This window comes from Tympanuchus pallidicinctus, unplaced genomic scaffold (assembly GCF_026119805.1).
Source record: "Tympanuchus pallidicinctus isolate F22 unplaced genomic scaffold, pur_lepc_1.0 scaffold5, whole genome shotgun sequence".
Lineage (NCBI taxonomy): Eukaryota > Metazoa > Chordata > Aves > Galliformes > Phasianidae > Tympanuchus > Tympanuchus pallidicinctus.
Genome location: NW_026294769.1, coordinates 74,888,435 through 74,900,988, shown reverse-complemented (window position 1 = coordinate 74,900,988; position 12,554 = coordinate 74,888,435).

The following is a 12,554-nucleotide window of genomic DNA, read 5'->3' as shown; positions in this document are numbered from 1 at the left end:
TGATCATGTGATTCTGTAATTTCAGGGCTGCACAAACCTGGCAAAATCAGTTCATGTGTCTGTGGAAAAGAGAGAGATGTGGACACTATCTGCAGGGATCCATACACAGTGTTCCCAAAATAAAACTCTTAACCTTAGTTCTGGCCCCATAATTTTACCCTACGGGTAGGTTTTTGGGGCCCTCTGCAATGTATTTGTTAATAATCTGAAATCTGGGCCAGAGGTCCTCTTCAGCACAATAATAGAGCCATTCTGCTAAATCCATCCCCTCCCCAACCCTGTCTCCTCCTTTTTTCCCCCTTCTCATCTCATTTCCTCCTGAGCCAAAGAAATCTGTCTGCCTGATAGATGGCTCCTGACAAGCTGAGCAGCTAAAGATCACATGTCAATAGGGCTATAATTAGGAGAATTGAGCCCTGTCAGGGCTGGACGGATATTTATCTGAAATCAATGGCCAATAGGGTGGAAGGAATGAAGATGTGGGAGTGTTTGCTTTGGAGCTGCCATGGCTCTTTACACCCTGTCTGCACTGGGATCCTATCAGCCAGGGCTTTCCTGCTGCCTGAAAGAGAGGAGGATTATAGCATTAGACATGGGGATCTGCCCTGGCCTTCAAGCACCAGCACCCACTGACCCCTCTGTGCATGTCCCCAGGTTGGGATGGCAGTGAAGAGACATGAGAAGTGCGTCTGATTCCAGGCAAATGTGTCAATTCAGCCCTTTACTCTTCCTCCCAGGGAGGAAGAGAATTTTAGTAAGGGCTCAGATGCATAGAAGGGATGTGGGATGAAAGAGACAACATCTGATGGGAGGGAACAAGGGTATTTTCACCCTCTGCTACTCTGTCATCTCCCATCCCAACTGAGGTGGGGCTAGGGTCACACCTATGTGCTCACGTATCTGCCAGGGGAGATTGTTGCAAAGTTAGTTTTTAGGCTGAGATTGTTCTGTCGTCATCCTCTCTGGAGACTGCTACAGATGGTTCCTGGATCATGGCAGGGATTTTTTTCACTGCCCTTCCCATGGATATGTCAACTTTCTGAGAGCACAAGGACCTCCTTGTTTCCCACATCTCCTGTGATGCACTCAGCACTGACGTAGAAGATGGATTTGCACCTAGGTAAACAGCAGGTCTTGCTCTCATTTGGAATGGGGAACAAACACTTTTGCAATTGTGAGTTTTTCATGCAGTGAAGCATTGGAACAAGTTGCCCAGAGAGATCGTGGAAGCTAACTGGAAAGATTCAAAGTCAGCCTGGACCAAGCTCTGAGCAACCTGATTGAGCTGAAGGTGTTCCTGTTCATTGCAGGGGAGCTGAAATAGATGACCTTTAAATTTCCTTTGCAACTCAAACAATTCTATGAAAGAAAAGCTTGGAAGGCCCTGGGAAACACTCTTCATCTTCTAATGCTTTGTTGCTGCAGGGGTCAATGGCCCAGCCTCGAAGCTGTTCAGCTATGAAAACACAGGAGGCAGAAATGTTTTTGGATACCAGGCAGGATGGAGTCTGCTGTCACATTGCAGCATGGCAATTAAATGTCAGGATTGAAATGAGCTGAAGGAAATCCCTGTAATTCCAGCCTGTGTCATCTTCTAGCTTGAGGAACATAGAATCATTAAGGTTGAAAATGACCCCCCAAGACCATCAAGACCAACCCCATCCTGTCCCCACCATGCCCATTAAACCATGTCCCTTGTGTCACATCTCCACATTTCTTGAACACCTCCAAGAGCAATGACTCCACCACCTCCCTGGCTGCCTGTTCCAAGGCGTGACCACTGTTCTGGATAAAAGATTTATTTTTAATTGCAGGGGTTCTCCCCTCTGCCTTGCTAGCCTCACACAGATTTTGTCCCTGGAGAGCAGCAGGATAATGCACTGCAGGAGGTGAGCAGAGCACACACAGCTTTCCTGCCCCTGTTCAACCACCGTGCAAAATCAAAGCTCTTAAAAATTGCGGGGGATTAGTGGTCTGAATTAGTGAAACCATTGGTTCCCATGTGGGCTTTTGATTAAGAATCACAAGGGCTCTCACAGCTTGCTCATCTCATGACAGCATGCCCATGTACTGTGCATCGTCAAAATCCCACCTGCTGTCTGTTCATCACACCCTGGTGTACCCACTGGCCTCCACTTCACTCCTGAAAGTCCCACAGATTTGTGGGAACTCAAAGAAGGAATCAGTGCCCTCTTCATGCCTCAGACAGGGGGCAGTGGGTGCCATATAGCCTGGTACACTTCTAATTTATTGCTCCTGTAATTGGGGTTAATTAGTGGTGACCAAATTTATCTTCTTGCCTCTCATTAATCCCAAACACAAAAGAACCCTGTTTGCAATCAATTGCTGTTTAATTACAGCACAATAGCTGCCTCCTGAGATCGAAATCCCTGCTGGCTTGAGGCCTTGACAGTAAAGATGGGAGGGGAATGAGTCAGATGGAGGATGGAGTTGGGGAAGGGCATGAAGACAAGGATGGGGATGAGCTAGCTGCTTTGTGCATCCTAAGAATGAGTGAGGCTCACAAAGAGCAATGTGAGCTCTCCTTGCCATGGCTGAAGGATCAGGTAGTGAGTTTCAATGTGAGATAAAGTTCTGTGTTTTGTTTTGTTTTGTTTTGTTTTGTTTTGTTTTTAGCAGCTCCTCATGCAATGTCAGGACAACCCAACAGATGGTGGTGGAGATGCTGGGCAGCCCAGGGATGCCCTTTTCACCTGGAGATCTGGTGGCTGTTAAATGAGTTGGTTTGGATGTAGGTCTTTCCTCTAAGTCCTTGTTGCTCTGATAAGTCATAGGTAGTAAGACATCCTGCTTGAGATTTGTGTCCTTCATTATCATCTCCCATTGCTTCGTCCTAGACCTCAGAGGCTGCCATGGACCATATCACCAGTAGAGCAGAGGAAGTAAAGCTGCCTGTGAGCTATAAAGGGTTGTGCAAGGATCCAGAAAGAAAATGTAACAGTGAGACAGAAGAAGTGTTTCCAGTGAGGTCTGGCTTTGGGTCAACAGCTGAGACAATATCAGCCTGAAAGCAATGGAAACAGAGACTTCTCCAGCTAGTGATGGGAAGGGGGGAAGGTCACACCACTATCCATGGCTTTGTTGTTCAAACTGAAGGTGTCTGAGACAGCCTAAGGACAGACTTTGTCAAAATAACTAAAGCAAGGCTAGGATGGAAGAGCTGTGCCCCTTGGGCTAAACCCACTTACAGTGAGGTCACTGTAGGAACACAACCAGAGGCTGTATGGTCACCCATAAAACTGATCTCACCTCCCCCATCACCCACCTGAGAGCCACAGGCTTCTTTTTGCCAGCAGCTACATTTTCTTGGCAGAACTATCTGTCCTGCCCCCTCATTTACTCAGATAAATGTATGCTTGGTTAATGCTGCGAGTATTAAATAAACTCCCTGCCTGATCTGCCCACCTCTCCCTCCCTGCTGGTTAGGTGCCATCAATCTGCAGGATTATTGAGCCTGGTTTTGGAGGCAGTGGTGTGTTGAAAGTGCTCCGGTCTTCCCTTTATCACTTTCAGATCAGCTCATCGGATGAGAATCCATCAGGGAAAGTAATGGGAGAGGCTGTGCTGATATATGGCTCTGTGTTGCCAGATCAATCGGGCTCTCTCCTTCCCTCCTATACAGGAGCTGTGCAGGCCCAGGGATAGGTCTACTCAACTCCCTCTTCTTAAAACATTAGATTAATCAATGCTCCCCATTTCTGCACCAAATTCTGTCCTAGCATGTGCTGGAGATGCCTTAAAAGTGATGAATAACAGATTGAGGGATAAACATCTCTTGGGACCTCAGTTGTCTCAACTCACCTGCTGAATTTTATTTACTGCATTTAGTATTTGAGTGGATTTAACAGTTAGATAGCAGTCAGAAGTAGAACATTTCACGTAAAAATAATCATATATTGAAATGCAAATCTTTCTGAGATGGTGCATTCACCACTGGGGCTAAGATTCTACCCTAGGTGCCGGATTTGAGAACTTCTTCCACTGGGGCATCACCAGCCACCCTCTCCGCAGACCCTGTGCTGATTCAGAGGGAAGAGCACCACCTACTGAGTCTCCCTCACCTTTCCCCCTTCTTAATAAACAAATAAATAAATAATTTGTGCTCTCACACCCAGACTCCTCTTCCTTCTCTCTGTGAAGGCAGAAGCACGTTTTTGCTCCAAGCAACCCTCCTGATCTCTCCAGGAGTTTTCTGCTTGCATCGTGTTTCTTGCTAAGCTGCTTGTGATAATGAGACTTACCTTCCTTGGGCTCCTTCTGCTTCCTGCCTTTGTGAACTAAACTGCACGCTAACACCTTCCCCGATGCTGGTGGGATTTCTGTATGTTTTTATGGGCAGGTGTGGGAAATAATTTATCTAAGTTATGACTTAAAATATTAACCGAGCTAAATACAATGGAGTTTGTTTCACAAAGCACAAACAGACGCAGTAATATATTTGTACATGTGCGTGTGAATGTGCATGTGTATGAATATGTATGCATTTTTAGCTCTGACCAAAGATTTCATGAATTAGCTAAAGAATTTCCCCTCTGTTTTCACTTTCTCTCCCTGACACAACCATTGCTTTCAATATTGACTAAGCACTTAAAATCCTAGAAAGCAGGCTGGGAGAAACCCAGAAAAAATCTTCTCTAGTGTTTCTTAACTGTTTCTAATTGGGAGACTATTGAACATTTTAGGAACAAAGCCAGAGTCCAGCTTTTGCAATATTCTCCCAAAGTCCTTCATTTGAAAGCAATGGAGTTGCTAGAAGTTAATTGTTCAGTTATTGTTTCTCCCTGGTTTGCTTTTCTGTTTACACTATGCAAGTGAGTGTGTGCTTTTCCAAGGCTACTTTCCAGGGATTTATAGACCATCTTGGATGAGGAGTCCTTAATGACTGAATCAGTTGATCTGCCTCCACCCGAACCGTTTCTAGTCTTGACACTGTTAATGCTGTTAGCAAGAAGATCCAAGTGGGAGGAAGGTGAGCCAGCACCTTCTCAGATTGTGGTATTTCTTGTTTTCTTACTAGAACCATATATTAATTATGATTGGAAAAGACCTCTAAGATCAAGTTCAACTGCTAACTCATCCCCTCCATGCCCACTGAACCATGTCCCTGAGTGCCATATCTCCATATTTCTTGAACATCTCCAGGTATGCTGTCTCTTACCACCTCCTTACCACCTGTTCCAATGCATCACCGCTACTTTAAAGAAAAGATTTTTCCTAATATCCAGCCTGAGCCTCCCCATTTCAATCTGTGCCATTTGAATTGGATGGGAAAAGAATCTTTGTGCTGGAAAAAAAAACCAAACAAACATACAATAGCATCCCTGTGGGGTTGCATCTTGTGACACCGGCCCTTGGCAATGCTTAAATATGGATACTTCATTGCCCTTGGATTACCTCATCCCAGAGGGTTGTCAGGTGTACCTTGCATCCTTCAAGCATCCTCTGTGGAAGGAGAGGGAATGTGAGCCTGCCTCTGAACCTGGCTTCAGACAAGGAGGATTTGTTCCCACCAAGAAAAGACCATGGGATGGTGTGAAGAAGATAGAGGAGGACCATGCAAGAGGAGGGAAGAGCAGTTGGTGGGTTCTCCACACCACAGCTGAACATGCCCTCAGGCCTGGAGGCAGGAGAAAGATTTTCTGCCAATAGCCCACAAGCCTTCCATGCACCTGCACAGAAGTGTCTCGAAGGCTGACAATGAGCTAACCAGCCATGGAAATGCAAGGAGACCTTGGAATTGCCTAGGAAAGCTCCTCAAAAGCCAAGGAAACATGACCTGTGAGAAAAGATTGGGAAGACATGAGATTGTTTAGCCCGGAGACTGAAGGGAGGTGGGATAATAGCCTGCAATTATGTAAAAGACTTCTGCAAGAAGAGGAGGGACACATGTTTCCCTGTGGATAGGACAAGTAATAAGGAGCTTAAAAGTCAGCAAAGGCGATTTAGAGCTGTGGGGATAGAGAAGGGTTGGGATTAATTATTGAGAGCGGGGGAAGGGTGGTATCACCAATGCTGGAGGTTTGGAGGACAAATGTGTCAAGGGGAGCTTAGAGAGATTCTCTCTGGATTCTACCACAGGGCACAGTATGGGGAAGATGCTCTTGCGATGTCCACCTGGCCATCTTTTTCCACTGTAGCTTTGGCTGATCCATGCAGCAGCACGTGCTGGGAAGTCCACAGATGCTGGTGGGTTTGACAGTACTGGGGTTTTCTTTGTTGCTCGTGTTCATTCCCTGGTGAGAGGTCTGTCCTCTCCCATGTCATGCGCTGCCTATCAAATCATTTCCTTTGCTATTACTTGGCCCAGATGACCCAAGTCAATGGGGCAACGTGCCTCTGGGTGTTGCATCTCCACCCCTCTCCCCACCTTCACCTTAGGGGCTGGAGGCATCTTCTGGGTAGAAAGCTCCCAGTCAAGTAATGGCAATGCAATCACCATGAGGAAGAAAATCTGCTGACTGGACGCAAATAAAACAGAAAAACTTGAGAAAGCTCCTTCTTCCAGTAATTCCCAGAGAGGTGTCAGCCATGATTTCTGGAAGCCACACGCAGCAGAAAGCAGGGGCTTGCTGGCAGCACTAATGAAGTTACTGACATCCGGCGATTAGGTTAGGAGATCCTCTGGGACTGGCCTGCGAGGTGATGGACTGAAAGCAGAACGGGAACTAAATTGCATTTCATTTCAATTTGGCCATAAATTTGATGATTTCGTCAGATAAGGAGTAAGGGGGGAAGGGAGGCGGGGGGAGAAAGGGAGAGGGAGGGCTCTGTGCCTTCAGCACGGCCAGGGCAGGGAGGGAGCGTGACACGAGAAATTACATCGTTCTAGTTTGTACCATTGTAGATTATTAATCAGAAGTGTCAAAGGCTTTATGGATAGGATGTATATCACCTGCTTACTATAGACTATTCACTGAAGTAATAAGGGCTGGGAATATAGGTTATCGAACTGCCCTGGGATTTATGGGAGAGGATGCAGTGGGTGAAGAGAGGAGATGGGCCATTGTTTCCACTTTCATGGGATGCCCTGCATGGCTTCAGCATTAAGAATTCCCTGTTTCATCTGCAGAAATGGCTTTTGAGACTGTCAGACTGCAGAACATTTGCAAGCTGGAGGAGATGAGCGAGATTTTGCCACCCAAACTTCACTTCAGGACGAGCTCAGCCTCAAAACAAAGTAGACCCCATTGTAGAGATGTTGATCATTAACTTCAAAACCACTGATAAGGGAACAGATTCAAATGTCTGTTCATCATTGTAGGTCAGTAGTGTGAACTTTAAAGAAATGATCATGATTCAATCCATTGTGTGGATAATATTTGATCCCAGACATGACAAAGATCTTAACCTGACAAATATTTCTTTGTTTTCCTGTTAAATATAGGATGAGAGGTAATGGCCTCATGTTGCTCCAGGAGAGGTCCAGGTTTGATTTTAGGAAAAATTTATTCTCCAAAAGAGTGGTCAGGCATTGAAACAGACTGCTCAAGATGGAGTTGTTCAGTGAACATGAAATTGTGGCACTGAAGGACATGGTTATGTGGACATGGTGGGGATAGGCCGATCATTTCGGAGATGTTTTCCAATTTTATTATTATTATTCTGTGATTCCAAGATACCAAATTATCTCTGGGTGCCAGGAAACATTCTGATGGCAATGTGGGATGTTGCATCAGATCAGCTCATAATCTTGATGTCAATCACATAATCTCATGATAATGTTGTGTAATATTTCAGAATGGGGTCATGGCTGGATAGCATAGGTCAATCTTTTCATTACAGGGTAACGTAGTGGTGACGCCTCTGTAGTGAAATGATCCAATCTCTGAAGTGCTGAAGATTCTTCTCCAACATTAGGATGTCATGAAGTTTGGTAAATGTTATTTTTAGGCTGAAGTCATGACGTCTAATCATTGCTGTTTCCTTCTGGCAGCACGACATCCTGAGCTGAGTGTTTTAAGGCTTTTGTCCCAAACTGATGATGCCTTTGCGTGACTCACCAAGGTTTCAGTCTTCTTACTTTGCTACAGGAACACTTTGCAAGTGGTGACATTTTCACCACAACCTGATGAAGGATTGGTGCCTAGGGATAAGACCCTTGTCTTATCTTGGTGGGATGTGTAGTACCTGGCTATAGCATAATTTATGGTAAAATCACAGCAGGGTGTGCAACTCTTATTTCCATTCTTATTGCCATTCCTTGAAAAACGATGTGTGAAGCTCAAACTAAAAAATGGGAACCAGATAGAGACTGACTCTGCTTGGGTCCTGCTCAGCATATCCCTAGTTCAGATATGGAAAAGTGAGCCAAATTCTGCAAGAGCATTTCTTCCTGGCTCCTTCTCCTTTCTTTTATCTTTTCCTGGCAAATGGAAGTGTGCCTGAGACCCTCTTGATCCTGAATCAGAGCTGCTGAATGCAGCTATCTTTATTAAAAAAATGCAAGGCTTTGTTGTGAAGCTTTGGAGGACCCTACACATGAAACCTGCAGAACATCTTCCTCTGTGATGTGACAACACTGAAAAACCACTGACTTTCTCTGCTCAGAGATATTCTAACGGCGTGGAGACAAATGTTGATGCCAAAATTATCTAGAGCAGTACCAAGCTCTGGTGTGTGTCAGTACAGCTCATGAGCTTTTCTCTAAGGTATCTTTGTGGTACTGAGTGACATGGTTTAGTGGGCATGGTGGTGATGGGTTGATGGTTAGACTAGATGATCTTAGTGGTCTTTGCCAACCTTAATGATTGAATAATTCTATGATTGCCACCTTGATCTTGTATCTGTGCTGGTAGTCAATGATATCATGGAGCACAGCAACATGTTAGCATGCTTCCCCTGCACCCAGCTACTGTGGGGAAGGGACACTGATGTTCCCCAGATCTAGTTCTGCTGTACATAAGAGCTATTTTGTGCTGGTACAGCAATACAAAATGTGACAGGAGCTTGGCCTGTCCTCCAGGCCAAAGCTTTTAAACTCGCATGTGAGAGCGAGGGGAAAGATTGCCCATAAATCTTCACCTAGAAGCAAGAAGTGGAGCTCTGGCCGTGTCAGAGATCTGAAGGCATGTGGCTATCAGACTACTGCACAAGTCTGGCAGGCAGTTTTGTGATCATAATTAATACATGCAGTTGCCCGGAATTCATGTGCGGTCATGGAAATTTTTCACACAACTATAGAGGAGTCCGACTTTCTGCTTCTGTGTGTCTGATTCCTCCATCACCTGCATGTCTAGTACAATTCTTGATGGTGAACATGAACCTATGTTGCTTTGTCTGCACTTTATTACACTGTCTCCTCTTTGTGTTCCTACTTAGAAAATAACTCTTGAAATCAAGGTGACAGGGATTATCTCCAGAAACACAAAACCCATACAAGTCCTCTGGAAGTTGGAATGTGATTTTGGTACTCTTCTTCAAAGAACAATTGTGAATCTGCTTTAAAGCAGAGAGGGAAAGGAATCTTTGGTGCAACTTCAACATGTTCAAAACGAGAGACTACAAGTGTTGAGAAAATAATGACCAGTAAGTACAAGAAAAAAATATGCAGAAATCTATTTCACATGCACAATAATTTACTTTTAGATGTGCAGTAAAGTTTTTATATGCACAGTAATTTACTTTTACATGTGCAATGATGTTTTTACACGTGTAATAATTCATTTTTATTTTCAAAAGCTGACCAATTAAAAGCTTGGGGGCTAAACACACCTCTGACCAATCCAGAATGCCTTCTTTTTTTTGGCATACAACTTTGCTTGCACTTAACATCAACACTCTCCTGCAGTATGTTTGATTATTTCTCTTGCATTTGATTATAACAAATTCCATATAAAGTACCTAATTCATTTCCAGTTCACCCCTGCAAAAAGTCTGAGCAGCCCTGTGGGCTGTTGTGAAGGAATGCAAAGGCCAGACAACCTTGTTAATCACCTGCTTTTCTCCTTTATGCATTGTGCCAGCTACAGAGGTTTGTGGGAAGAATACCAGCCTCAGCAAGCAGCTTTAGAAGATATTTATCCTACTACAAAACCAGAAAAAGTAGTTCCCATTGGCAATCTGAGATTAAATGTCTCTCAGCTGCAGCTTTGTTCCCTCTTTGTCCTTCCCATTGTAGTTGACAAGTCTCTTGATGGTGGTCTTGAATGAGACCCTCAAATGACAAACTCTCAGCTGCAGGAGGATCACTCATACTCTTTTCCAGTAAACTATGGAAAACTGGTGGGATTTTCAGTAAGGGGAGCCAAGCAATTGCAGAAGATACATAAAGACCCTGGAGAAGCTGTTCACCTCAAAGCAATAGACAGGCACAGAGAAACTCTGGGAGATGCTGTTGAAGGATCACAGCAGAACCTTGACTCTATTCAGAAACCTCAGCTCTGCTTCTAAGTTCTTTTTCAACAGTTATTTCACTTGGCTGTCACTTCCAAACAAGTCAAGTGAGGTGTGAGCTTCCCTTATCTGAGTACTCTGATACAATAGCACAAATTTAATAGAATCATGGACTCATTTTGGTTGGAAAAGACCAGTAAGATCACCAACCCCAACCCATCCCCACCATGCCCACACAATCATGTCCCCTCAGTGCTACATCTCCATGGTTCGTGAATACATGCAAGGACAATGACTCTACCACTATTCTAGACAGCCTGTTCCAAGGCCTAACAAGTCTTCTGGAGAATGGATTTTTCCTCATACTCTACCTGAACCTCCTCTGGTGCAACTTAAAGCCATTACATCTCATCCTATTGCCATTAGCTAGGAAAAGAGGTGGATCCCCACCTCTTTACAACCTCCTTTCAGGGAATTGTAGGGAGTAATAACGTCTCCCTTGAGCCCCCTTGGGCTCCTGAACCACCCCAAGTTCCTCCACCACTCTCCATAAGACTTGTGATCTTGTGATCCAGACCCTTCATTAGCTTAATTGCCCTTTTCCGGACACACTCTGGGGCCTCAATATCTTTCTTGTAGTGAGTGGCCCAAAACTGAATACACTATTCAAGATGTAGCCTCAGTAGTGCCAAGTGCAGAGGGAGAATCACGTCCAGAGTCCTCCTGACTACAATATTTCTGAAACAAGCCAGGATGCCATTTGCCTCCTTGGCCACCTGGCACACTGCTGGCTCATGTTCAGTCAACTTTCAACTAGGTCCTCTATATGCTTCTCCTCTGCACAGCTTTCCAGCCACTCTGCCTTAAGCCTATTGTCATGCATGGGGTTATTGTGACCGAAGTGCAGGACCCGGCACTTGGCCTTGTTAAAACTCATATAATTGGTCTCAGTCCATTCATCCAACCTATCCAGATTCCTCTGTATGGCATTCCTGCCCACAGGCAGAGCAACGCTTCCTCCCAGCTCGATGTCATTTGCAAACTTGATGATGGTGTACTCAATCCCCTCATCCAGGTCATCAATGAAGATGTTAAATAGGGCAGGCCCTAATACTGAGGAACACCACTAATGAATGGACACCAACTGAATTTAACTCTGTTCACCACTATCTTAGAGGCTTCATCCCAAGGGAAACCATCTGCTACACTGAGCTGGCAAATTCACCTGTCCTAATTCAGGATGACCTGAAGGACTAAAAGGACTGAAGAAGTAAAGAAATTCCTCCCAGTATGCTTTTGGCTGCATGTTAAATCTGCTGTCATTCCCCTTATTAAATGCACCAGCTCAGGCTAGAGGGTCACCTCCAAGAGCGACTGTCCTGGTCATGCAGAGTCTTTCCCATGTTAGTGGCGACTCAGATACTTTGAGTGTGAATCTCAAATTACTGCAAGCCTGGCGGATTCAAGGGGAGATGCAGTAGAAGGGACTAGAAATATAAATAACTGTCACCAATGCAGGAAAAAAAAAATAAAAATCAGAGAATTGTTTTCTCCAGAAGGGGAAAGGAAGAGGGTAGATGGTCAAATACAACAAAACAGGTAAACAGATATATTTTTCCTCTGAGAAAACTCAAACATGAAAAAAAAAGTCTTGTTTCGAGCTTGCAAATGGTTATTGGAAACCTAAATTTTCCAAAGGTAAGTGGAAAATTTTCTTTTCACCCTCAATTTCTGTTCTTGTGAGAAAAAAAATACTTCTACAGATACAGTCTTTGAGAATAAAATTCTACTAGCTGAAACTAAATGATCTTTGAGGTTCCTTCCAACCCCAAGCCACTTTATGATCCTATGGTGCTGACTTTAACCACTGTTCTGCTTAGTTCTCTGCTTACAAAGTGTTTTGAGCAAGCAAACTGTGAGGAGATTGGTGAAAGTGGCAAAAAAGCACTATCTTGGGCAACCCAAAAGCAAATGATTTGGAATGGTTACTGGCCAACATTCCCACAGATGGAGCAGGAGATGATGTGTCAGCACTAAGCACTTTCTCCTGTAGGGTGGGCTGACCAGCTCCTAAAGCACTTATCTGCAAGGCAAAGGTGAGAAAGAGAAGGCTGCTAAAGCATCTTATCAGGACTAATGTGTGCTGGAAGTGTTGGATGGTTGGCCTTGAAATAACCTTGGGATTTTCCAAAAACTACGAG